Source organism: Falco peregrinus, chromosome 6 (genome assembly GCF_023634155.1).
Source record: "Falco peregrinus isolate bFalPer1 chromosome 6, bFalPer1.pri, whole genome shotgun sequence".
NCBI classification, from domain to species: domain Eukaryota; kingdom Metazoa; phylum Chordata; class Aves; order Falconiformes; family Falconidae; genus Falco; species Falco peregrinus.
In genome coordinates, this window is record NC_073726.1 from 77,058,855 (window position 1) to 77,083,743 (window position 24,889).

General features: G+C 48.1%; 1 protein-coding gene across 7 annotated transcripts in view; it reads left to right on the forward strand.

Moving 5' to 3' along the window:
* Positions 1 to 1,315: 1,315 nt before the first annotated feature.
* The window catches only part of PPFIBP1 (PPFIA binding protein 1), a 119,585-nt gene continuing 96,011 nt past the window's right edge, over positions 1,316 to 24,889 (forward strand). For 3 of the 7 annotated variants that reach the window (XM_055807249.1, XM_055807253.1, XM_055807255.1), the window contains exon 1: positions 1,317 to 1,504. The gene's annotated coding sequence lies outside the window, so the exon portion shown is untranslated. Of the gene's footprint in view, positions 1,505 to 24,889 lie in introns of all 7 variants that reach the window. The other 4 variants (XM_055807251.1, XM_055807252.1, XM_055807254.1 and 1 more) reach the window with 2 other exon arrangements.

Here is a 24,889-nt window from a genome sequence, read left to right on the forward strand (position 1 = left end):
AAAACAAAGGCTGATGAATATCTGCCAAAGGATTGACAAAGATTTGAGGAAAGTGGGCAAAAAGACCAAATGTAGAAACTGATGCTACAGTGTCAAAACCCAGTTAGCCACCGAAGTTTTGAAGCAGAAGTACTAGACATAGAAGACAACAAAGAAAACCAAGGTATTTTAAATTGCATGGCTTGCATGCATTTCTTTTCTTGTAGTCTTAAAACTTGGATCCCCTGTTTAACCTGAGACACACTGCAGCGTGACAGGCCAGTAACATGCCAGAAAAAAGTGTTTTGAATCGACTTGCCCTCTTTGCAAACAGTGCTTAAATAGCAAATGGTACCTTCCCCTTTTTGTCGAGAATTCAACATGTTTACTTTTATCATGCTTCTGAATGGAAACGTCCGCTTTTTTTAGACGTTATGGTCAGAAATGAAGTACAACGAAATCATTTTTTCCATGCACAAAAACATTACCTGAAGAGTTTTGTCTAACTTTGCCTTTGCAGAGGAGATGGGATGAAGAGCTCTGAAGTAAATAAATACAAAGTTTTGAGTCAATACAAAACCAAGAGTTAGTTGGCTGGACGTGGCTGCCAAACCGAGCCCCCAGGTCCACCAGCTGTGTGGCTCGGCTCCTGCAGGAGCACCGAGGCCTCCGCCGACCATTTTGCCATGCAACAGGCACAGGCCTGGCTGGTTTACTGGGGTGGGCGCCAGGCAGTTGATGGAGCACACCCGGCCCCCCGGCGGGCGCCCGTCGGTGTGATCTCTGCCTCCCGCTGCGGCACCTCGCTGGCTTCTCGGGCCGTGGCCAGCCTCCCTCCCTCCCCAAGGAGCCGTCTGGGGGGGTGACGCTGCTTCAGCCCAGCCGGGGGCCGGACCCCGAGGCGCGAAGGTGGGCAAGGAGGGCGGCAGCCACGGGGCGGGGGCGGGAAGCCCACCGGGCACCCCGGGCTGTTCCCCCGAGGGGGGCTCAGCGATCTCGGGGGCTCGCAGCCGACCCGACCGCAGCCGACGCCGGGCAGCCCCGCCGGCGGGAGGCCGCCCCTGCCCGGCCCTTCACCCCACCCGCGGCCCGGGAGCGGCGGCGGGCAGCGCCTCATGAGGCTCCCGTCGGGCCGAGGCTGATGGGCCGCAGGGGGGGGCGGCCCGGGTCCGGCGCCGAGCCTGCCCCGCCCTCCGCCCGCCGGCGGCGCCGAGTGACTGTCGTCGGGCCCAATCAGGGCGCCGGCCCGGCCCGGCGCTGCCGCCCGCCCCGTCGGGGAGGCCCAGCCCCGGGGCGGGGAGCGAGGCGAGCGCCCGGCGCGGCCCGGCGCGGCGCGGCCCCGCTGGGTCCCGGCCGCCGTGTGCGAGGCGGGGCCGCGGGCGGTGCAGGGCGGGGCGCAGGCGGGGCCGGCCGGGACGGGGCGGGCGGCGGAGCGGCGCGGACCGGACGGTGGCGGGGGCTGCCCGGAGCCGGCAGAGGCGGAGGCGCGGCCGCCGCGGGAGGGCCCGCCGGGGTTTGGGCGCAGGTAAGGTTCGCGCCGGGGCGCCCCCGGGGCCCGGCCCCGCCGTCCGAAACCGAACCGAGCCCGACTGCCGCAACTTTGTGTCCCGGCGGGCAGAGCCCCCGCCGCGCCCTTCCCCACGGCCGCCTGGCGCGGGCGGCAGCGCGCACCGACGGCTCCTGCCGCGCCGTGCGGGCCGCAGCGGGGCGGGCCCCTCCCCTCCCCACCCCGCCGCCATGGGCCCCGGCCGCCTGCCCTGCCTGGGGGCCGCGGGGGTCCCCCCGGGGAGCGGGCGCCGGGCGCTCCAGGCGTGGGCTGGGAGTCCGCCGTGCGCCCAGCGCCGCGGGTCCCCCGAGCGCCGTGCGGGAGCGGGGAGCGGGCCGCTTTCGGGGCTGGCGGGGGTGCGGCCAGGGGCTCCCCCTGGGCCCGGCAGGCACCGGCCCGCTCCCGGCCCTCGGGCTGCGGGTGCTCCCGCGCCGCGCTCGGTGCAGCCGAGCAGGGAGGGGGCAGAAGCGCAGTTTCGGAGGGAGGGTCGGTAATCAGCTCCTGACCCGCTGCGACTTAAGCGCTGACGTCGCTTTTAGGGACTTTTTGGGGAGAGGTCGGCTCCGGTTTGATCTTTCTAGGCTTTAGTAGGACGCTTCAGTCACAAGTACCGCGAAACTTCGGTTGTGAGTTTTATCTTGGACTGACAAAGCTGCTCTGATTTAAGGCCTGGGGTTCTCACATCCTGTAATTATTTCTTCTAAGTCTGTGACTTCTAAAGGCTGAAGTAGCTGTGCCAGCTCACACCCTGGCTGAGGTGCAGCTGTAGCAGTAAAAAGGTGCTTTGCACCTACATAGTTATTTCTGTTGGGGGGGGAAATAAGCTTCGGTGTTAAATGGTTCGCTGTGGTGTAACAACATGTGCGTGCTGTGTTGTGGAAAGTGCTGTGCTGCCGATCTTGTGCAAAAATACAGATGAAGTGTTTAGGGCTCAGGCTTGGCTCTGTCTGAGCCTTCAGAGACTCTGCTGGCTTTCCTTATTTTGGCCCAAGCACAGATACTACCAACAGCACAATGTGTAAGCTCTGGTATGTATTGCAATGGCAGCACGATTGAGCAATACCGAGTGTCTCTGCATTCCAAAAAGTAAACAGCAAAAATGGGTCACAGAGTGAGAATATTCTCCATGCTTACATGATCAAGTATCAGAGAGGAAGATGTTCCAGTGTGCCAGCTCCAGCTTTACTGCTTCTGCTAAAGGTAGCAGCTATAGCTTGAGGATTTACATTTGTGAAGGACAAAAGGGACTTGTAATTATAATAAAAACCGTGAGTATGGGTTTCACTAAAACCAGCGTGCTCAGTGAGGCAGCATGGCAGGTCAGTTCAAGAGGCATCCAGGAAACTAGGGAAAACTGAAATCTTGTTAAGCTCTCAGTTCCGAATGCAGCAAGCATTTTGGCCTCTCGGCTTCTTCACATCAGTAAGAAATTAAGAGCCGAAGTGCTCCCTAGTTTGGCTTAGTACCTGTCCCGCGGGAGTTTTGACAATAGGATTTATTGCAGTTTCTTGAAAAGCTGTATCAGATAGATCAGCTCCTAGAAGCAGAGGGAGTTGTTCAGTTTTCTGGTGAGAATGACTGTCAATGGCATGCTGCGTAGCTCATAAGTTAAGGTTGGTGTTCCTGTGCTGAGAGTATGAGGTTGATGTTTCTCTCCTCCCTGAAGGCAGTGGGAGCTCCACCTGTTTGCCTGGCTCTGGAGTGGGGCCCTTTGGAGCGGGTTCCCTCTTCAGCAGCATTGCTCCTGCTTTGAGGCACGCTGCCTTTGAACAAGGTGCTGTTAGGTATTGAGCAGCTACTAACCCTCTTAAATGAGGTAAGCGCGAGAACCCGAGTCCAAATGCATAGGTCCAGATTCAAGCACTTCTTCAGTTTTGGCGAGTTTTGCCCTGGGTTTTCAGCTGTTTGCTGGATTAATTCTGGGTTTAAGAGTTCTGCTGAAGAACGTTTAAGTTGATTGTCCTGTGCGCATGTGTCTGTAGCAGATCCATGCTCTGGAAAAAATGAGTGAGTAACGTTTCTGCTTGTCCCTGAAATGCAGGGTGGAGTGCCTTGAAGTCAGGGATATCATATGGGGCAGAAAGCTGTGGTGCATGTCATCTTTTTTCCCCCTACTTAAATGCAAATCCTGTTTCCGTTTTGGGTTGTGCTGCTTGTGCAGTGTAAAAGATGTTGCAGGAAGGAATGGAGTCCTGATGAAAATGCCTGTGGAGATGTATGGGGAGACTTTGCTTGTGACATGTCAACATGAGGATAATTGTTAACATTCCTGAAATTACAGCCATTCCCGGGAGACTGAGGTTCCCAGGTGGTGCTGCCAGCCTGTCTGGTCCCTTTTCTTGCTAGCGATGAGGAGGACAAAGTCTGGTCCCTGCTCGCTGGTCAGGTCTGGATGGCCTGAGGACAGGCGGTGCTGCCTGTTATGAGGTGCATGGTACAGCATCCTTCAGGAGGTTTTGTGTCTCTTGAATCCATCCAAAAGGGGTTTCTGTGGTTTCTGTCTTTCACTACTTCAAGGAGCAGTTTCAGTGAAGGGAAATTCCTTCCCCTGAAGAGGTTTAAAACCAAAGAAGATTTAGTAACTTTCTTGACAGTGGTGTGATCACATCAAAATATACCTTTGTACTCATTACAAGGTAGCGTTGCTGTGAACTCGTTTGAGTAACTAATTTTCTTTGTTGTGCTTTGCTTTATGTGTTTTCTGTGAAGGCGCAGGGAGCATGGAGAGCTGGTCAGATCACAAATCCGGTACTGATGGTCAAAAAATGTATGACTCTTGGCGTGGGGCAAGAGCAGCACGAGAAATAAATACCTGTGACTGGAAAGTCCACTAATCTGCAGTAGTTTTCAACAGAGAAAGTAGGAGCCCAAATAGGCTAGATTTAGGGAGGTAGTGGAGCATCCTGGAATTCCTGTGTTAGAGATGGTCAGTAAAGCCCCTGTCCTGCTGCTGAATTTGCGTGCTCTTCCTTAAGAAGGTGCTGGTAACCTCTGGCTGAGCTTATAAATGGTGATACGCAAGTTAGGTTGGTATACCTGAGACAGGTTCTTCTCGTACTTACCTCTGTTAAATTCAGGCTTCAAAGCAAAACTCAAGTTATGTTGCTGCTTTAAAGCTGTACAATAATGATCTGACCTATTTCTGTCTGGCCAAGCCACGTCTGTAAACTTATAAACGTAAGGAACAGGTTTATTGGAAGGTTCAGGTGGGTTTTGTTGTGCTCACTCTTCTTGTGAGCAGCCTGTGCATACAGCAGTGCATTAAGAATACTTAAAAACACTTAATACCTTCATAAATAAAACCACTCATACCTTCCTGTTGCTACCTACCCGTACCACTTGGGCTGAATGGTACCCCTCCTCCCCCATTTGTAACTGTGAGATCCCGTTAGCGACTTTGCTTTTGGATCCAACCCAGGAGAGGTAAACTACATTGCCTTGCCTCGTGTTTACTGTTGGTGTTTATACCCAGACATTTATTTAGCATTTATTTAGCCTCTAATGTAAATCTCTACCCTGTCTTGACGTACTGTAATTTTGTTTGTGTGCTCAGAGCCTAACTGGTGTGTCACAGTGTCTCCTCAGCAGGTACACTGTCTCTTCCTTTATCAGTCTTTGCATTGGTGCTGACTTTTTTTCAGTTTTGAGTAGTAAGGGCATCAGCCTTCCCTGTGTCTTGGTAGGAAACTGACTGTTAGGGCTGGGAAGTTGACAGCTGAACAGGTGAACAGTGAATGGAGAAAGGGTGGCCGTTTAACGGCAGCTTCAGAAATTGGTGAAGTTTACTGTTTAAATAGCTCTTTGAAAACGGCAAGTTTACAGGCATTAATCTTGGCATAACATAGGAAAGGCTCCATGTTATTCCTGAGAGATTATTTCTCTTGCTCAGTGTGTAGAGAAGTCGGCATCCAATTCAGAATTAAAGCTTGGTCTTTCTTTTGTACAGGATGGTGTTTCTCTTGCCATGGTGTTGTTATCTGCAGTTGCTACATGTTTCCAACTTCAGCAGATGACCATGCTAAGTCATAACACCTGTCTTGCTGTGTTTCTGGTGGGATCTTTGCTTTGCATGTCTTCTTGCTCAGCTGTGAACACACCTTGAGACGCAGGGAACAATGCATACATTTCCAGCCCCCCCCCCCCCCCCCCCAATGACTTGTGTGTTGGTTCAGCTCAGGCTGAGGATAGTGGCCATTTGTTATTTTTCCAGTAGTGTTTGCTGCCAAGATAGTACTTTATTTCTGCTTAAAGGCTGGATTTTTCCGTTAATAACTCAGTCATCACACTGGATTTGCAGTTGCTTGCCCATGGTGTATATTGCCCTTGCTATGGGCATATATGATTTCCTGATATCCTTTAGCTTCCAGAGTACTTTGTTCCTCTGTGACTTCTGCTGTACATGAAGAAAGTGTGGTGGGTTACAGCTTTATCCTTTTTCCAATGGCTGTGCTTCTGTTTCTGTCAAAAGGCCAAGATAAACCAATTATGTAAAGAGCTGATTTCTTTTCTCCGTGGAAATATATTTAGATACAGGTCTTGCAGCTAGTCACAGCTATAGCTTTTCTTCTGCTTGCCCCTGTCTGGGTCACTTCATCATTAATGGGGGAGGCAGGTGGAGAACTTGGGAAGGGCTTTGGCTGTGCAGTACGGCCTCGCATACCTGATGTATCCCCTGAGTGGGAGTCCTGTGCTTTCTTCCTGCTGAGCACTTCGCCTTTCCAGGCTGGTAGAGCTCATGCTTCATCAGAGCACTCTCCTCTAGAGGAGCTCTGTGGGGGAAACATTGTTAAATCTTACTCTCGTGCCTTGCATGTTGCATCTTCTCCCATATGTTGTCTCAGGACCATGAGGAATGGCCCCGGTGAAGAATGGTTCTCTTTCTTCAAAAGCATGGTGCAAGTTGAAATCTTGCTAAAACTGCTGGGGGATGCAAAAGCCTGGCTCCCCCATATCACATGAGAGTACCTGGGCAGGGAGACGAATCTTCTGTCTAGCACTGGTCTGGAAACCTCTGTCCTAGTTTGTGTTAAGGTAAGGATGCTCACTTTCCCTTCTACCATTCTGCATCATTAAGCCGTGCGATTTGTGTCAAAGAACAAGGACCAGAGGCCATTTAAGCAGTCTCTGGCTTGTGGTGTTTGAGTTAAGATAAAAATAACAAAAAAATGTCACTTTAAGCAGCCATTTGCATACATCTTGATGGTCATCGTAGGCATAGTGTTGTAACTCTTGCATGAATAAAATCCCATTGAATGCCACCTGTGTACAGAAGGCTCTGAGATCCAGTACACTGATCCAAATGTTGATTTGTACTTGCATCTTTCTTTATAGGCTTTTTGCTAAATATTAGTGGATTATTAAGGCTGAGATTTGAGACGGCTGTTGCAGCATCTGAACTCTAAACTGGAGAATCTTTGTGCTGTCAAAGACAGCTGTCTAATTGTCTCAGATTGGAAAAATCTGAAAACTACTAGCATGAATCAGCTATTTTAAATCAAAGGGTTGTCCTGGCTCTAGATGTGACACATTTGGGAGAACAGTTTTATTTTCTTCTCTGACATGTGTCAAAGTAAGAGGAAATGGTAGTGATTTGGTCCTTCATGCCTTTTTTCAGACTGATCAATTCTGAAACAAAAAATCTAGGGAAAAAATAACAGTGTATATTTTATATATGAGTGTAGAATATAATCCCAAAATAGTTTACGGACACTATAGTGGTTGTGAAGGGAGACAGAGTGTATGCAGTTTTTGGTTGGTAACAGAAAGATAGTTTTAATACTGTAAGACCAAACAAACTGCCCAATAAATAACTCCCCAACCTCCTCGTTCTCAAATCTTTCCCCTGTAAGTGCTCTTTTGTGAAAGACAGAAACAAGAACATACATGCATTTACCAGACCAGCAGCAGGATCTGTTTTTGGGGATAAGGAAGGGCGGCGCTGTTTGATGCCGCGGCAGCTGTGCACACAGCTGTCCATGTGCTCTGTCAGCGGGCATGGTCATGGGAGTCTGGTTCTCTCCCAGCTTTGTGGTTGGACATTCATGGGCCAAGGAGTTCAGCGTAGCTCAGTGTGAGTCCCAAGGATTTCAGGCCAAATTCTAAAATTCAGAAGGAAGGTCCTTAATGATAACGATGTCTTTCCTTGCTGTAAAGAAGAGTGGTTCGGTGAGTGACTTGGAGGCTGTTCTGTTGGCCTTTGCCCCTCGATGCAGAATTTGGCAAAAAAGTCAGAGCTGGTTTCTGTGTCTGCAGCAGTAAGGCGCGGTTAAGGTTTATGATCACGCTTGTGCTTAAAGAAGTGACCAAGCCCTGGCTCGCAGGCTGTGTGCTGTTCACGGTAGTTTTTGTGGCCTGTGGTTTACTGCTGGCTGCCTGCTCTCCCAGGGGCGCTGCAGGTAGAAGGCAGGAGGAGGATGGGTGCTACATGCACAGAGCTTCATCCGAGGTTCTTGCAGTATGTCGGATGCTTTGAGGATGTGCTGGGTTTGCTGAGTGTGCTTAAACTGTCTGTTCTGTGCTGCTGAGTGTCTTTCCACAGCATGGGTCTTGATCTGAGCAAAATTTAATTTCAGATTACCTCCAGAGTTCAGGGAACTTCAAGTCCATTCAGAGGATCCAGAATAATCCAGAAAGTCTAGGTTGGTGTTTTATGGAAGTCTTGACTTGATATTTTCTCTCTAGATCAGGGGTCCTCAAACTACGGCCTGTGGACCGGATACGGCCCCCCAGGGTCCTCAATCCAGCCCCCGGTATTTACAGAACCCCCCTGCCCGCCCCTCCCCCCCCCGCCAGGGGTTGGGGGGGAAACCAAGCAGCCGCAGATGACTGCCTGCCGCTTCATCCATGCGCTGTCCCCCTGGTTAAAAGGTTTGAGGACACCTGCTCTAAAGTATGTGTACTCACTAGCTATAGCCATGTGTGTGATGTTTAGGCAGAAACACACCCTTTGTGAAACACGGGAAGAGTGTAAGTACTGTTGAAAGAGATGAGCTATTTACACTAGCCCAGATCACAGGGAGTGTAAAGGGTGGAGAAAAGAGCATGCAGGCCCTTTGGTCTCCATGTTGTTGGGCATCATGAGGTTGGCACGTGAAAGTGTTTGTAAGATCAATTTAAGGTTCTGCTGAGTGTGAAGATGATGATTAACGTCTGCCTTGAAAAGCAGGTGAGGAAAAGTATCTTCATTGTAAAAAAAGCACTGAGCTGTTTCTGTGTTTCTGAAAATAGTTACTATCCCACAGGGTTGTAGCACTTATGTTCTTGTGTTCTCTACAGCTTTGCAAGGACACAGCTAGGGTGGGTTTATAAAAATCACTCTTGACATATGGAGACTGCCAGAATCTGTTTTCTCTTAGGCTTGGATCAGGTAGTCATATGGAAGGAGTCCTGTGGAGACAAGGTGTTGGCAAGGAGAGGGAGCATGTAGTCTATTGGGATTTCAGCTTGAGTGTGAATGGGTAATTTGTAGATGTCAGCCATGTGATTGTGTTGGTTTGCCTTATTTTGGAAGCTTTTCTTGTGGATTCTAAGTGTTTCCTCTTACCACCCTGGTTTAGGTTTATAAACCTGTGCTAAAGTGTGGCATGGGTTCATCTTGTCCGTCCCAGAGGAGTGTTGGGAGCTTGCCTGGTGGGGTGTGCTGCCGCCCGGAGCTGCTGTGTGCAGGATGCGGCGGGAGGCAAAGGCTGGGCTGTGGATGAGGTTGTGGCTGTGTAGGAGCAGGAAGCATTTCTGGGCGGGGACCTGCATTGGTTTCCCTATCCAAACGTCCAAGCTGGAAAACACACTTTATGGTGGGAGGTAGTGGTCTGATGGCTGTGCTCCCTGTGCTGCTCAGCTTGGAGCCTTTTTCCTCTCTCTCCTGCACTGGAAGTATCTGATAAACTTTTGTTAAATGAGAGAGGAGGGATGGTATGTTGAGATCCTTTTTTTAAGAACCAGAGAAAAATTTAATGCTTCCCAAAATGCTGGTACACTGAAAATGTACGCCGTGGCTGACAAGTGTAACTTACCTGCTGGGGACCTCTGTGCTGTGAGGCAGGGGGCGTTCATGTTGCAGCTGGAGGCTGAAGTAGCCGTCCTTGGTGGCTTCTCTCAAGATCCAAGTTCAAATGGCCGTTCTTCTGGAACAGGGTGTGCATTATAGACAATTTCAGTGGGTTAGTGGCTTACAGAGAGGGTGAGGTATCAGGACATGTTAGAGCAGCCGAGGCACACGGAGCGTTCCCCAATTCCTGCCTGCAGCTGTATGCAGAGTGGAGCAAAGGTCTTCTTCGAGAGGAGGTGGGTGTGTTGAGCAAGTAATCTCCAGGAAAGGCATATGGTAGGTAGATGCCTCCTGGTGGGTTCAGGTGCTGGCTTTGTGGTAGTGTCCTCTGTCCTGCTTCCAAAACAGGATTAAGCAAAGGAGACTATTTCTTTACTTTTAATTAAAATCTCTGGGAAGTTGGTTTTGGTTCAGAGCAGACCTGAAAAGGCTTGTCAGCTGGATCTTAGAGCCATCAGCATTTTTTTTCTCCACTTAACTGAAGCTCATTTAACTTGTGACAGCACTTCTAATTTGTTATATTTCTAAAGGAAACATCACGGGAATGTTCAGAAATGCATATTTGTTTCTTGCCTAAGCTTAATTTGGCTCTAAACTTACTTTTCTTATTTCAGTAAAGAAGAATTTCTTGTCTTAGGCTGGGATATTTTCCTATATTTCGTAGTTTTTGTTTGTTTGCTTTTTGGTTTTGTGCTTTTTTTTCCCCTCCTCCTCTAGAAAGAGCATATAGTGCCTTACCTTGGTCTACACCTTCCCTTGGATGTGAAACATGTAATTAACAGGTCCTAACCAGAAGTATCCTCTCAGAGGTTTCCTTACTCACCCTGGAGCTGGTGTTGGGCCTCCGGAGTAGTGCTGGGTAGAACCACTGCAACCTCTGATGATGCTGGACAGAAATGTGTTTTTTGGGGTATCCTTGGGGTATGTAGCGCTGCCAGGGATTTGGACATGGTGGGGGAGTGCACATCCCTTCCCACCACCCTTGCTTGGGAGGGCTGGAGCCTGTTTTGGTGGGGGAACCCAAGGAGGTGTGTGCAGCATGGCTCCATGCTCTGAGTGCGTGGGAGGATGCTGCTGGGTCAGGGGTGCAGATGTGCCCCCTTCCCCCTGCAGTGCTCCAGGGGGAGGCATGTAGCTGTTCAGCAACAGCACCTGAGGCCAGGCTGTGCCCCACAGCCCGGGGCTGCTGCAGTCGCATGGCATACCTCTGGCACCTGGTGGGGCATGCCACCAGATTTCATGGTGCTGCTGTGAAACTGGGATGCTGTGCATGGTGCTGGGGTGGCAGGAACACCTGGGAGCAGCTGACTGTGGGATGGGGTGAATCCTGGGGCCACCCCATGGCATTGCCCCTCTGGCTGGCTGCAGAAGTATGTGGCAAAGCTGTGACCAGGGCATTGTGAATGTGGGCCAACCTGACTGGTGCTGAGTGGTGAAAGCGTATGTGTGCTGTCTAGTCAAAGTGCTTCCACCCATTGCAGCTGGTGGCACTGGTATGCCCCGAGAGTGGTAGCGGCACTCCACAGCTGGCTTCTTGGAGAGCGTAAAGGATGATTAATCCTTCCCCACTTCCAAGCCTTCACACGAATTAACAAAGTAGTATTCATGGTATAGTTGCATAGATGGATGGACATTACCTGAAAGGAGTAGTAATGGGTCTGTCATAGGTGCAAATGTTTCTGAAGCAGCCGCATCTTGCTTGCTCTCTCTCCGTTTGCAATATTGCTTGAGAACGTCCTTTTGGTGAGCAGCCGTGAGGCTTTAAATGCAGTGTGGCGATGAGAAGATTGAGATTTGTTTTCAGGGTGGTGCTCGTAAACTTCCTGCAGCTTGGTGATAGAGATAATTCTGCAGGTTCTGGCTCTATTGTTGTGACTGGGTCTAAGGTGAATTTAAGAAAAATGTTTTGGTTGAACAGGCTTTCCTTTCTGTTTTATCCAAAGGGAAAAATCCGTTAGGAGCCTGATCTGTTGTTCTCATTACTGAGGGAGTTTCTGAACAGGATCTAAATTCATAATTATTTGCACATCCTTATCTGTGTGACACAGCGTTTTCCTGGTCAGTATCTCAGGTTTCAGACTCATCATGATGTGTGATCTTTAATCCACACACACAGAAGTGTTTGATCATAAAGGTGTCAATATGGTGAAAGGCATTTCTCTCAGAATCATTTTGGGCAGCATGGTAGAATTGGCTGCTGAGGACCAGCATTTGCTTAGCTTACAGCAAGCTCTGGAGCTGCTGTTGGAAGGAGGGTGAAGTGCAGGATCCTTCGACTAGTCGTCTGTCGTCTGTCGCAAGGCTGTAATGCCTGGGGAGGGTGGAGAGGAGGTACTGACCTGCAAGGCCTGCCGAGGATGCCTAAAGGGAGAGAGGACTAGCCCAGCACATGACTGCAAGGATGGAGTCCTGCTGTGTCTCCAGAGAGCTTTGTGTCGGAGCAAAACCGCAGCACGCCCTTGGAGAGTGCCTCCTTTTGTGCAGGATGATGGTGGTGGCAGCTAGAAATGTTTTTCCTTTTGCAGCTGGTTGGGAGGCTGTCCCTCTGTTGCCTGCATGCTATATAGCGGTGTATGTTTATGTCCTTACTTGCAGAAGTACTAAAGCAGGACCTGGAGTTCAAGGCTGCCTCCGTGTTGCTGTCTCCATCTGAAATCTGTTTCCATTTTCTTCAGCTTCTTGCTCTCAGACCTTGTGGCACTTAAAACTCCCCCTTCCTTCCCCACTCTTCCAAGGAATTTTACAAAGAAATCAATAGCTGTCTGGTTATGACAGCAAAATGAAGAGGGCTGTAACGTCTCCATAGCTACCTAAAAGGTACTTGTAAAATGCTGGTGGAAGAGAGTGCCCTACAATTATCCCATACATTCCTTGCATGCAAACTGAAAATCGTTTGCATTGGTTAAGTAATTGCTGCGCGCTTGTCCAGTGATAAGTGTTTGGTTACTACACTAAATTTTTGTTACTTTAACCCTGTGAAGCTGAAAAACATTAATTAGTTTTACACAGAAAACGAATTGACCTGAACACTTAGTAGATTAGCTGATTGTAAATATACCAGCTTAATCCAGCTTGGTTTTTTTCTCGTGTTTCATGTAGCATCTGAAAAGAGACAGCTTGTGGCAAATTAGCTGGGGTGAGACTACAAAAAGATTGAATTATTCCTGTTTGAACAGTTCCCAGCATGCAAGCACTTGCTGCTTGGTTTGTACATCATCTGCATCTTGACTTAGCTTGCCAGAGCTGCTGTGATTGAGGTGAAAGTAAATAACCTCCAACTGGAAATCTTGCCTTTGATGTAAATGATACTTTATTTGTTAAGTGGCGAAAAATATCGTGGGGATACAATGAACAAATATTGTGGATGCCATGTCTTTTGAGTTTCTTGCAACAAATGTCTCGCCCTGTTGTGCTTCCGTGAAGGGAAGCTGTTTGACATGCTGTCCTGTGCTGTCCTGAAAAGTCACTTTGCTCATAGAGAAACCCAGCACTGGTATGAAAATGCAGTTGTCAAGACGTATGTGAGGTTGTGCTTGGCGTGCATCTGTGCCTTACGCGCTCTGTTCGCTTTGGGGCACGGCATGAAAACAACAGGCCGTAGAGTTAGGTCTGCCACATTTAGGCAAGGCTAAGCTTACTGTCAGACATCTGTAAATGCCGAAGCAGTTGAAGCAGGATGATGTTTCTGTAGGGACTTGCCTTGATATACTGATGTATCACAGCACCTCTGTCAGAGAGGATGGACTAAGGGGGTGGGGAAGCTAAAACACATGTGCTAATAGTTTAGGATTGGCCAGCTGGTTGTTTAGGACAGTGTATCCAGCTGGACTGCTGATGCTAAATTGGAATTTGGCTGTGATATTGCAATTAATTCCTCTTCTTACTAAATGTGCTGGATCATTTTCCTATGGCAGTGGTAACGAGGGCCTGGCTTTACTGTTGCATGTGGTGAGGAACGTTTCCCTTCCTTAGATCCAGTTGTGTTCATGTAGCTTCTGCAGAGCTGATTTAGGAGCAAGGGGAGGCGCAGGCGTGTGGTAGGTCTGTCTCTGTTTTTCTCTTTGAAAGGAAGAATGGGACCCTACCACTTTTCCTCTGAGCCTCATTGGGTTTGCTATCTCTTTGCCCAAAGACATTGGGCTGTTTGTGGGTAAGATGTAAGGAGAGCGAGAAATAAAAATGCGTGACATACCTGCTAGAGGCAATGAAAGTCCCACTTTTGCTTCTAGTGAGAACTCAGCTTTGCATTGTCCAACTTGCCATGTTTTTCTGGAAAGAGAGGGGTTAATGGGGATGGAGACCTAATGATGGCCCAAGTGGAGATCCCTTTGCAGTTGTCCCTTTTGTCTGGGCAAGCTGTTAGGGAGATGGTTGGTGAAGGGAGGAGGACATCCTGGTACTGCTCCCCACCTCTGTGGAGGGAGCGGTGGGGTCTCTGCCGCTGAAATCTTTGGATGTGGATGTGAGGGGCAAGGAAACAGGCCCCCCAGGGAGTGTATGGGGTGCTGGGCTGGGCTGATGGGGGTAGAGGTGGGCTTGTTGGTTGGTGAGAGCTTCTCCAGAGCCAACTGCCGCAGAGCAGGTGACCCTGCTGGCTTGAGGAGTTAGAAGTCACAGAGTCAAAGTTGCAGCAGCACAGTCCAAAATACAGTTGCTTGCCATAAGAAAAAAGACCCTTCCAGGCTGTGAAGTTTTGGATTGCATGTGCTCAGTTAGCTGGTCGTCCCTGGTGTGGCAGCTGTCTGTCTTGCTATCCTACATCGCTGTGCTGCTGCCTGGCTGGAGCCAGTGTCCCCTGTCCTCTTGGCCCCTCCTGAGCATGGCGGAGAGGAAGAGTGGCCTCAGCAGCTGCACTGTGTGTGACCCTTGGGTACCTCTGTGGGCCCTGCTGGAGGACATGCTCCTTATGTGTCCTGCACCTGCCATGGGGTCCATCCTCTACTCATCCCTGCCCTCTGTACCGTCACCCGCTGTCTCCTCTGGGCACACAAGGAAATTCAGAGTGCTGTAGTTTGTGGTGTCCTTTCTTTAATCCTTCTTGTCTAGCTTGTGCTGCAAAGCTTCAAGGCGAAGGTTTTGCCTTCTGTATGTAAAGCCTCATGCCTGGATCTAGTTGATGTTTATACAGAAGTGTGAGGGCAGCCAAAGGTTCTCCAGGGTCTGATAGAAGCCACACATGAAATTAATCCAAATTAAACTGCGTTAACTCATTCCATGATAAACAGGAGGCTACAGCACAGACTCAGCTTGTTGCATAGCTTTGAGACAGTGACGAATGAAAAGTGAATCCTTCTCCAAAAGTTTGCTGCGCCTTTATGAGGCTTGATGAAGTTTTGAGGCAAGCCAATACACCAAGCTCATTGCGTAGGCATTTGCGAGAAACGAGGCAGGTTTATGGGAGAGCACTGTGGGTCCAGAGAGTCAGTGGGGTGCTGGGGATAAAGCAGCTAAACAAAATGTGGGCCTGCTCAGGGTGAATCTGTGGTTGTGGACCTGCACGTGCCTCCCTGTGGAGGAGGGAGAGCTCAGGCTGCGTGCCCTGCTAACGTGGGCCGCACTGGAGCTGGTTTGCCTACGTGACAGGGTTTTCCGCACTGTTCTGCTATGCCCGCTTCCCCCTGCTCCGCAGGGATGCGGAAAGTAGGGGAAAACAGTCTGGTCAGGGCAGCCTTTGGGTGGGTGGGTGACAGCCCTGCCCTTGCTGCAGAGCTTTTTGTGGGGGACAGGGAATGCTGGAGGTTGGTTGGTGGCCCAGCTATCAATGGGGAGCTTGGCACTTCCCATGACAGCAGGAAAAAGTGTTGCTGGAGCTCTGGCCCTTGTCCCCTTTTCCCAGCACTGGTGTGAGGGGACGGTGGACTTCCCAGCAGTGATGGCATTAAGGACGGCCTTGGAGGCTGGGATGGTTTTCCCTGGATTGAGTTGGGGTCAGCTCTCAGAGGCATGGGGCTTTGCTGGTTTGTGTCTGTGAAGTGGGCACAGTTTTCCCAATGAGGTTTTTAGGCCTTGTGAAGAACAAAAAGCATACAAAAATGTGCATGCTCTGGGAGGTGTGCTGCTGTCAAAGAGCAGTGGATGCAAGAGATGGACCAGTGTAATTTTACAGTCCAGTTTACTCTGGGTTTTGAACAGTCAGAGCAGTGTGTTTCTCTGGAGGGTTTGCAACAGCGCCTGCTTCTTTGTGGGGCTGCGAGTGAGGAAGGATGGATACTGCCTCGGAGTTTGAAACTGCAGGTCAGCACGAGAGCACAGCGGTGCTTCTCCACCGGAAAGCAGCGCCTGCATGGTCTGGCTGCCTCTCCTGCCCGCGCAGAGGTTGTGTTGATCTGGTGGATGTGAATAGACCTGCAGGCTTTCTGCAGAGCTGTGATGTCTGAGGAGAGGCAGTTTCCAAGTGAAACACTGATTCTTAGCCACGATCCTGTGTGCTAACGGTGCCTGTATTGGAGAACAGGAGCAATTTTGTATTGTAGCATTTGAATCACGCATGTTGATTTCCCTCCCCCCCCCCCCAAGCATGCTGCTTAGGAATAAGGATGGGGGAAATACTGCTGGTAGTGAGGAAGGAACTTTCTGACTGCACTTCTGGATCCCTCCTTCCCCATGGGCTGTGTGCTTGGCACTGTGGGACCATATTAACTACTTGTGTTTGGATTTCCAGAGAAGAGGCTTCCTCTCGAGACTTCCTATTGTAATTCACATCTGTGAAGCTGAATGCAGATGCTGCCTGTCAGGCTGAGAAGATTCATGTCCAGCTGTGGATGTACACAGGGGAGGAGGATAGATGGTATTTTGGCATCTGTAAAGACACCTTACTAAAAATAGGCTAAAGCTCATGAACCTGGGAGCAGAAGTTGTCCCAAAAGCCTTACTTGATGCATCTTTCCTTTCTTTTTTCCCCCCTTAAGGAATAATTATTTGGAATATGCTCTCTGTTTCACTGTTTGCACAAAATCTGGTTGTGCTCATGGAGAAGCTGCTGCTAGATGGATGGGGCCAGACTGAGCTCTGTTTGTAGCTCTGTCATTCCTTCCCTCTGAGGCTGGGATATGTTGTGTCCCTCGTTTTCACTGCTTTCTTGCTATCCTGCTTTTTATGTGTCTTTCTACTTCTGGATCCTGAGCTCCTCTGCGATGGGGCTGTCTGACTGCATAGCATGCAGAGCTCTTGCAGTATATGAGGGCAGATCGTACAGCTGAGTGGGAGCAACGCTTTTCAGGGAGGCACAGGTGATCAAGCGGTGCATGGAGGGGTCAGTATGTCAAAGCAACAGCTTTCCTGTGGTTTGAGCTGCTGCCTCTGGCTGTGTTTTATGTATTTGGTAGGGGCAACTGCTCCCATGCATGTAGCAGCCTTTGTCCCTGGGCTTCTTTGTTGTTTTGAGTCCTCTGTGTACCTTGATGCTGTCTTTCTTTCTCTGCATCTTTTTCCCTCGTCCCTTTCATGTGCATCCTCAGAGGTGATCTGAGGAGTCCCTGCCAGGACCCCTTGCAGGTTTTGGGCGTGGAACTGCCAAGCTCCCTTCTTCGCCAGTCTGGGGCCTCTGGCGGTGCAGAGCTGGCTTCATTTTAGGAAAACATAATAAAGCAGATCAGTATTAACTTGCCTTCATGGAGCTGATCCTAACTGTGGCTCAGTTGGATTATGTTAGCTGGTACCCAGAGGCTTTCAGATTTTAAAACTATGAAGCAACTTCGCCTGCAAACAGAGTGAGTGGTTGCTTGGCTGTGCTCTCGTAATTGTTTTCTGTTCATTGACTGCGTCGCTGGAATAGTACGAGGCGGTGTTGAATTTCTGGACAAGGCTTTAAACAAGATTTTCTGTCAAAATGCCTGACAAACCACCTGCTGTAATGCAGAATGTGGGTCTGTCTTTTTGCAAATTGAATTGTCAGAGAGCTCTTATGATTATTAAACAATGCTTTGTGTTAATTTAATTTCCTGTAAAAGATACAAGCTGTATGATTCAAAGAAACAATGCAAGCACTTAATCCAAGTAAAAGCAAAATTTCTATATCTGTGCATATACAATACTTAAATGTTTCCAATGGCATCATGTGCAGGGTGGAAGTATACAAATATACATAAAAGCCCAATACTTTAAAATTTGTCAGTTTTGAAGAAAGCATTTACTGAATGGAGAACTGAGTAATGAAAAACAGTCAAAGCCAGAAAGGAGAAAGCATCGATTTATTATCTTCTCGGGATGATGGAAGGAGGGATTTCCCCCCCCCCCCCCCCCCCCCCCCCCCCTTGTATTTTGAATGAGTTTAAAACTGTGTTTCAGCCAGCTTGTGAATGGTCAGGATTCATCAGGTTTTGTGAGCAGAAGGGCTATTATTTGGGCTTTCTGGCTAGGTTCCAACTCGAGGAATCCCGATTCAGGGTGAAATGCCTTCCTGCTCTGGGCAAGCATAACTGTTCCCTCCCCCTCTGTTGCACAGGGACTGGCAACTTCACCTTTTTTTCCTGATGGTGTCCTGCAGAACTGAGTTAAGCACATAGCGATCTTGCCCACTTCTATTGAGCTTGATACTGGCTCCTGCTAGTGATGAAAGGCTCGTGTGTGCAAAGTAATGAATGATGCTCTCGCCACCCCTCCCCTGAAGAGAAGCTAAAGAGAAGAGCTTGTGAGGAGAGGTGGTCTCAGCTGTGTGTCCTGGTGGAGCTGGCCCCTTTTGAATGAATGGAACTGAAATGATCTTTGGCATCCTTTGAAGGAAGGATACTGCTCTGGATAGCAGTAGCTCTGCTTGCAGGATGCCAAGGAATCTGCTCTGCTATATTTATATATAACACAGACTTTTAAAAATAAGTTTATATTACATATATTAAAATACTATTTTAGATATAGATAAATACGTATTTAAAAGTTGTGTTGCTTTCTGAATTTTTCCACAGGGTGTGATGGCGGTGTACTTGTGCACATGGCAGTGGGAAACTAGCAGGGAAAACTTGGAGGGCTTAGGGACCCCTGAGTGTTGTCTGCCTGCACTGGTGCTTAGGTATTGCTTAAATGGGCTTAATCGAACTTTTGCCTATGTCTCCTGCCAACTCCATTTTAAAAGTACCGTGCTCAAATTAAAGATGTAGGTGGGAGGTAAAGTTAGGGACAATGCATGAGTTAATTTTTCAATGTAGAAAAACTCTCTGCTAATTAGTCTGTTTATCTAAGTCCTGCAGCAGTTTAGCATTCTTGTTCTGTCATTTTCTTTCCCTGTGCCCTACTCTCCTGCTGGTCAGAGTTTGTCTTGCCTCAGAAGTGGCTGCTTACCAATAATACATGACGTGTTGTTCCTCGGGCTGTGTGTGTGTTATAAAATGTATTGTGTGTATAGCTGCCTGTGTCGTATTCCAAATGCTTTTTGTAGCAAGAAGCATGCTAATACAGTGTGGTCGATCTTGAACTGAATTTACTGGTTAGTAGTATGTCTCTTAAAATACCTAGCCTGCCTGAAGCTGGGAGTGAGCATAGCACGTGTGTGTTATCTAGTTGGTGTTCTCTTAACTGTGTGTTGTTAAAGAGCTTTTCTGTCTCCCATTGCTGCTGCAGCTATGCTCTGGAGGCCTGAAAGAAGTCTGCTATTGCGTACAAGCTTGAGCAGGTGCCCTTTGCAGGACTGCTTCATGGATAAGCAGTCCTCCACTCCTGCACTCGCTGGATCTTTCAGTTATCTCTCTGCTCCTGTAGTGCATTTCCGAGTTGAGTTCCCTGTGCATGCAGTGTGGGTCTACTGAGCTGTTCTGAGGCAGTGACCTTCCTTGTGCTCCCAAACTGAACGCTGCAAGTCACAGGAGGTACAGCTGCCTCACTTGGAGTCTCCTAAATTCTGTAAAAGGATTTCCTGGGAATAAAGGCTCTTATTGCTCTTTTTTTCCAACCCCCCCCGCCCCCCCCATCTGCTAATTGTCTTGGCTTCTTGTTCACTGTTTTCTCCCTTTTTAAAAAGACTAGAGAAATAATGGTTTCTTTGTTTTTTCTTTCTGAATTGTTTGCTGCACTATCTATAGGGCAAATAAATCTCCTTTTTGCTTCTTCCTGGCCTAAGAGTACCTTTCATTTGAAAGAAACTGTAAATCTAAAATAACATGAATTATAGTTTGACCCTTGTTAGTTAGGAAAATAGTGATGTAATGAAATGGCTACTGGGAGGACCAGTAAGACAAATCATACAGGCCTTTATTTGTCATTTTCCTGGCTCTGCTTCCCAAATAGCCCTGCACTTCGCCAAAATTAGTTCCTAGCCATTGCAGCTATAACACCATATGGGGCTTTAAGTTTGCATTGACACAGGCAGTTGCCTGGATGATCAGCCCCATTGAATTTAGACTGAACAAAGGCGGAGGGATGACTGGCGAGGGGTTGCAGCAGATCTCCCTGCTGCCCCATGCAACCTGGAACAATCTTGCCCTGCCAAGCTGGTGGCCACCTGTGGGAGCTGCTTGCCAGATGTGCCTGCCAGCAGTGCAGCCCTTCTCTCTCCCTGGCTGGGCAGGCTGGAGCAGGAGAGTGGTGGGATGGCCATGCGGCAGGGAGAGCCTCTTCTTCCAGCCCAGGTTAGAGGCAGCCTCCTTGAGGAGAGCGCTCGGGTAGACATACGGCCTCTCTCGCTTCCTTCAGTTTTCCTCCCTTTTCCCACCCCACCCTGCCCTTTCAGACCATCTCAGGGCTAACTGCAACTGCTCAGGGAAGCAACTGGCTCCAGCTCCTGAAATCAGTGGGTACATGTACATCTGGATTGTTGTCTTTTGGGGTTTGTGACTAGACTGTGTCTTCACCACTGTAAAGGATCTGTGACATGAAAGGACTTTGAAAACATTCAACATTGGTTTAGCCCTGTCCTGGCACCTTCTCCCTCTGCGTTCATGATGTACAAGTACAAGCATCAGAACTTGGCTTTCTGGGACTAATCCAGCCTTGGCTCGAGGAAATGGATATTTAGGCAGTGCTCCATTAAGCCAGTGCTATAACCTTGTAAAAAGTGCTCTTCGAATCGAAAGCAGTTCCTTTATGTTCAGACAGAGAAAATGTTTGGTGTTAGCCTGGGTTAGCAGACTCTCCTGTGGATCTTATTCAATGCTCTCTTACTTTCTTGACTTTACAGCACCGTTGAGTCATGCCTCATTTTGGCTTTTTGGTCTGTGTGGTTACCATGTAGGATATCCCAGCTGCAATCCTCCATCTGCTGCAAATCTGATGGAAAACTGTTGTAAAGCACTCGATTTAAGTTAGTTGTTGAGGAGACTTGTATCGGCGCATTGACCCTTTGAAAAGGTACTGAGGGTGGATTATGCAAAGTTCAGCTTTCAGACTCTTTCCTGGACCCTCACATGTTTGTTTGTTTGATTTTGTCTGTATCAACAAAGCTTATTTTTAACTCTGTATCAGCATCCTTGTATGGAGGCTCAAAGATTACCTTTGCATTTATTAAAGCTGACTTCACAGTCTTGGATTTGCATAGTTTTAACAATGTTACAATGTGCAATTTTTAATTAAAAGTAGTAGAACCCTTGGATAGGAAGACAAAACCTTAAGTGTTAATAAAGTACAATTAAGTTTCTCAGTACCTAGCTAGTAATTACACAAATCTCACTGCAGTATGGAAAGACTGTTAGAAAACATGGAAGCGTAGAGATGTGTAGAAGAAGGTTTTTGCACGTACCGACTGTGAATTGCTCTGCTCCTAAAAAAGACATTTTTTTTTGTCTTAAATAGTACTATTTTTGCTGTTCAGAGTTTGTAACTGCAGCCTGTGCTTTTGCTTGGGGTGGACAGTTTTAAAGAGCTAAAGCCATGAGGTTAGCGTGTCATGAGGTGCTGCAAACCAGTGATCCATTTTAGCTTCCTTGGTGAGCATTTACAGAAATTTTGAGGGCTCAGCAAGGACTTGGACTCAGCCAGAAACAAAATAATCTGTCATGAACACTCTTGAATTACAGGGAAGGCTGGATACAAATCCGTGCTCCCTATTTTTGACTCACTTGTAGGGAGTGGTGGTCAGTGCAGGACAGTGATTAATTCAGCAGTGACCTTTTCGGCATCCGGCATATTGATGGTCCAACAAAATGTTGAAAAAGCTATGGTGAGGTTGGCCTTTAGAGTTTGAATTGCACGCACAGGACTGTAGTCATAGCTAGAGTAACAGTTCTGGGTTTAGGCTGTCTTTTCTTGCTTTCCCTGAGGGAAGCCTGAGACAATATGGTAAAGAGATGTGCTGGAGCCCCCAAATGAGTTGGCAGCAGAGCCCTGAACCTGAAGCCAGAAGCCTGTGGCTTGCCAGACCACACTGTAGCATAATTACCAGATAGCATTGCTGAGACTCCAGGGGTGAAGCAAGCCAGGGCATAGATCTGCATCGCTCTCCTGCTGCGTGTGGTACGGGTATCTGTCGTGCTCTCCTTTTCTGTGCTTGTTTTACACGGATGTGACTCTTTCTGGGCATTGGGTAAACTCTGTTTACCCTGCTCTGAGTGGAGAGATGAATTCTTCAGTGCTCTCTGGGTTTTGTTTTTTAAGAAAGGAAGTTCATGATTTCTTTTGGCAAGAAATGCAAAGTAAACCCAAAGATGTAAAGCTTCCTAAATTACTCATCTTTTCCACACAAAACTTGATGAAACTTTGGGTTTCTCTGAGACATTTTCTAATGACCCAGCATATCTGGCTTTATACAGAACATCTGAAAGAAACTTTTGGAATGGAGAGCCATGGAATAAACAGCAAATGAAATCACTTACAGCTCTGTCTCATTTCTATTACCAGGGGAAGAGGAGAGCAATTATTTTTTTGGAAAATTAGGCTACATAAAGGAATTCTAATAAAGATAAGTGCTCTAATGAGTTAGAATCTGTGAGCAAGCAGAAAGGAGAAATGCATTATCACTAGCTGCATTGCTGCCATGTCTGTGAGGGTTACCATGGTTTAATGAGTCTGGCAGGACCTGCAGTAAGCTGTTAGTAATTTCATCTTGCAGCAGGTGATCTCTCAGCCTGCATGAAGAAGGGGTGAAAAAATCCAGAATTAAAAAAAGAGTGTGGTGATGCATGTTGAGAGCCCTGTGCTTGAGGTGCGTTTCTTTGCAGAAAGTAGCTAGCTGGCTTCTCTGTGCAGTAAAGTGTTCAGTGCTGCACACACTGCTCGTACAAATCTTCCCAATCTGTCCTCCTCTTCTCTGTACTTCATTTCTCGTGTTCTTCTTGTTCATCTAGATCACGCTTTGTAGAGCATTGCATTTATGTAGTCCTGTCTGATGCTTGTCTTCACTTGCAACCTCTTTTAAATTCAGGGCTCTGCAAGTTTGACATCTGCTAGACCTTGTCTTTGGGGTTAGGGATGTTCTGTATACCTAAGGACCAGACAACATAGTAAGTGAGGAATGAATGGGAAGTGAAAGTTGTGTTGGAGCTCAGTAGCTAGGGTTTTTTGTGGAAATCGAAGTAAAATAGCCTTTGCCTCTTTTTGGATCAGTGCTCCCGTTCCTAATGAGAATCTTAACAGCTGACAGCTCATGATCATAAAAACACTTAAGGCAGCCACTGAAAAGCACTGGGGTGCAAATTCAGGTCAACTTACCTGTATTCTTATGTCATCCTTTGTACTGTAGCCCATACACCCCAATGTTTTTTCAAGTGATGACTTGCTCTGTAGATAAAACAGGAGCTATATTTTAGTGTTTGGTCAAGTTTGGGAGGCTGTTTTTCCCCCTCCACAAATTTATAGGGCTCTTAGGAGGTATTTAGGGATAAAAGGGACTGAGGCAGAAACATGCTGTCACCTGGAAGCTTTTTGTCCATATCCTGACACCATCATTGAAGCAACCTCTCATCTGTGGAGGGGGCTCTAATGAGAGTAAATCACTGTGTATGGTAATGGGTGGGGTCGGGGGGGGGTTGGACTGCAGAAAGTGAGAGATGTGGTGGTGACTTTCTCTGAAAAGGCCTTGTCTGGTTCTCCCACCGCCATTCCTTCTGCCACCTCTTCCATGGGACAGCAACATGTGCTGCTAGGTATGGCTTGAGGAGATGGAGTCTGCAATCTTCCACTGAAGGGCTTAGGTTTCACTGAGCCCTTCTGCACAGGGGGTGGGGTCTCCCTGTGCTCCACCACCTCTCAGAACATGCTGCTGAAGATGGTCCTTTCCCCAGTTTACATGGTGGAAAATAATCAGTTTACGTGGCATTGGAGTCTTTCTGCTGTCACCCAAATTTTACACAGCAGTTAAAAATCTGTTTTGCAAAATTACAGGATTCTAGGGACATCTTTATGTAGGATGTTTAATACAGACATCCTTGTGTAGGATGTATGTGGCTTCCAGTATTAACTGTTCCCCATGGGAAAGATGGCTTTTAGCTGATTTCTAAATGAATATACAATACAACATATACCTAATGGTGCACTTGTTTGCCCTCAGCATTTTTATAACTAGTTCTTTCACATCTGACTTTCATTTTGGAGTCTAAGCGAAGTTTACCTCTTTCCTTAAAAAAAACAGCTGTCCTTCCACAAAACCAACCAACCAATTAAATATGAAATATTTATTCATATTTCATGTGAAATATGAAACTAGCTTTCACTGGACTCATCTCTGCTTGGCTGCTAGGTGGTTAGGGCTGCTTGTTCCTCCACTGGAGTGAAAACTGGGGAGGTGAAGTAGGAGAGTTAATAAGACCAAGTGGAGTGGAAAGCTCGTAGATGAAGATGCTGCTTTCTGGGGTCAGATATCCCCACCTGGCTCTTTTTCAGGCCCTGCTACGATGCATTTATTGATTGTAATTAATTGTGATTTAAGGCTTATTGTTTTTGTTGGATAGCTTTATTATTATTATGCTCAGGCTCTGTCATGTTTCCAGCCCCAGTGTCTCAAAGCTCTATTCCATAAACCGTGCCACCTTGCTTTTGACACACTGCAGTGCTTGGCTCTGAGCCCTGGGCTATAAATGCCAGCACCCTGCTGTTAATAAGAGGAGCCAGACTATGATGGCTGGAGAGACATCATCTTATCACAGGACAGATCCAGCGCCCTGACAGGGCCAGCATCTTCTCTGTGCTGCCCATAGGACACATGTTGCTCTTGCCCTGGGGTGTTTGCTGCAGCAGTGGAGCTGTTTGGGCTGTTGTGACCATCCGTCCCTGCAGAGCCTGCCAGCTGTGGTCACGCAAGGCTTCAGTCTGAGGGCTGGGTGAAATGCCCTCTGACAAGTGGGATGCCATTGCAGACATGGTTTGCATATTAAGACCATGGAGACCTTGGGGGGAAGGCAGTGCTGGTGACTTTTTAAATTTTTGTGTAACTTGAAGTGCTGGCCTAAAAGGGGAAATTG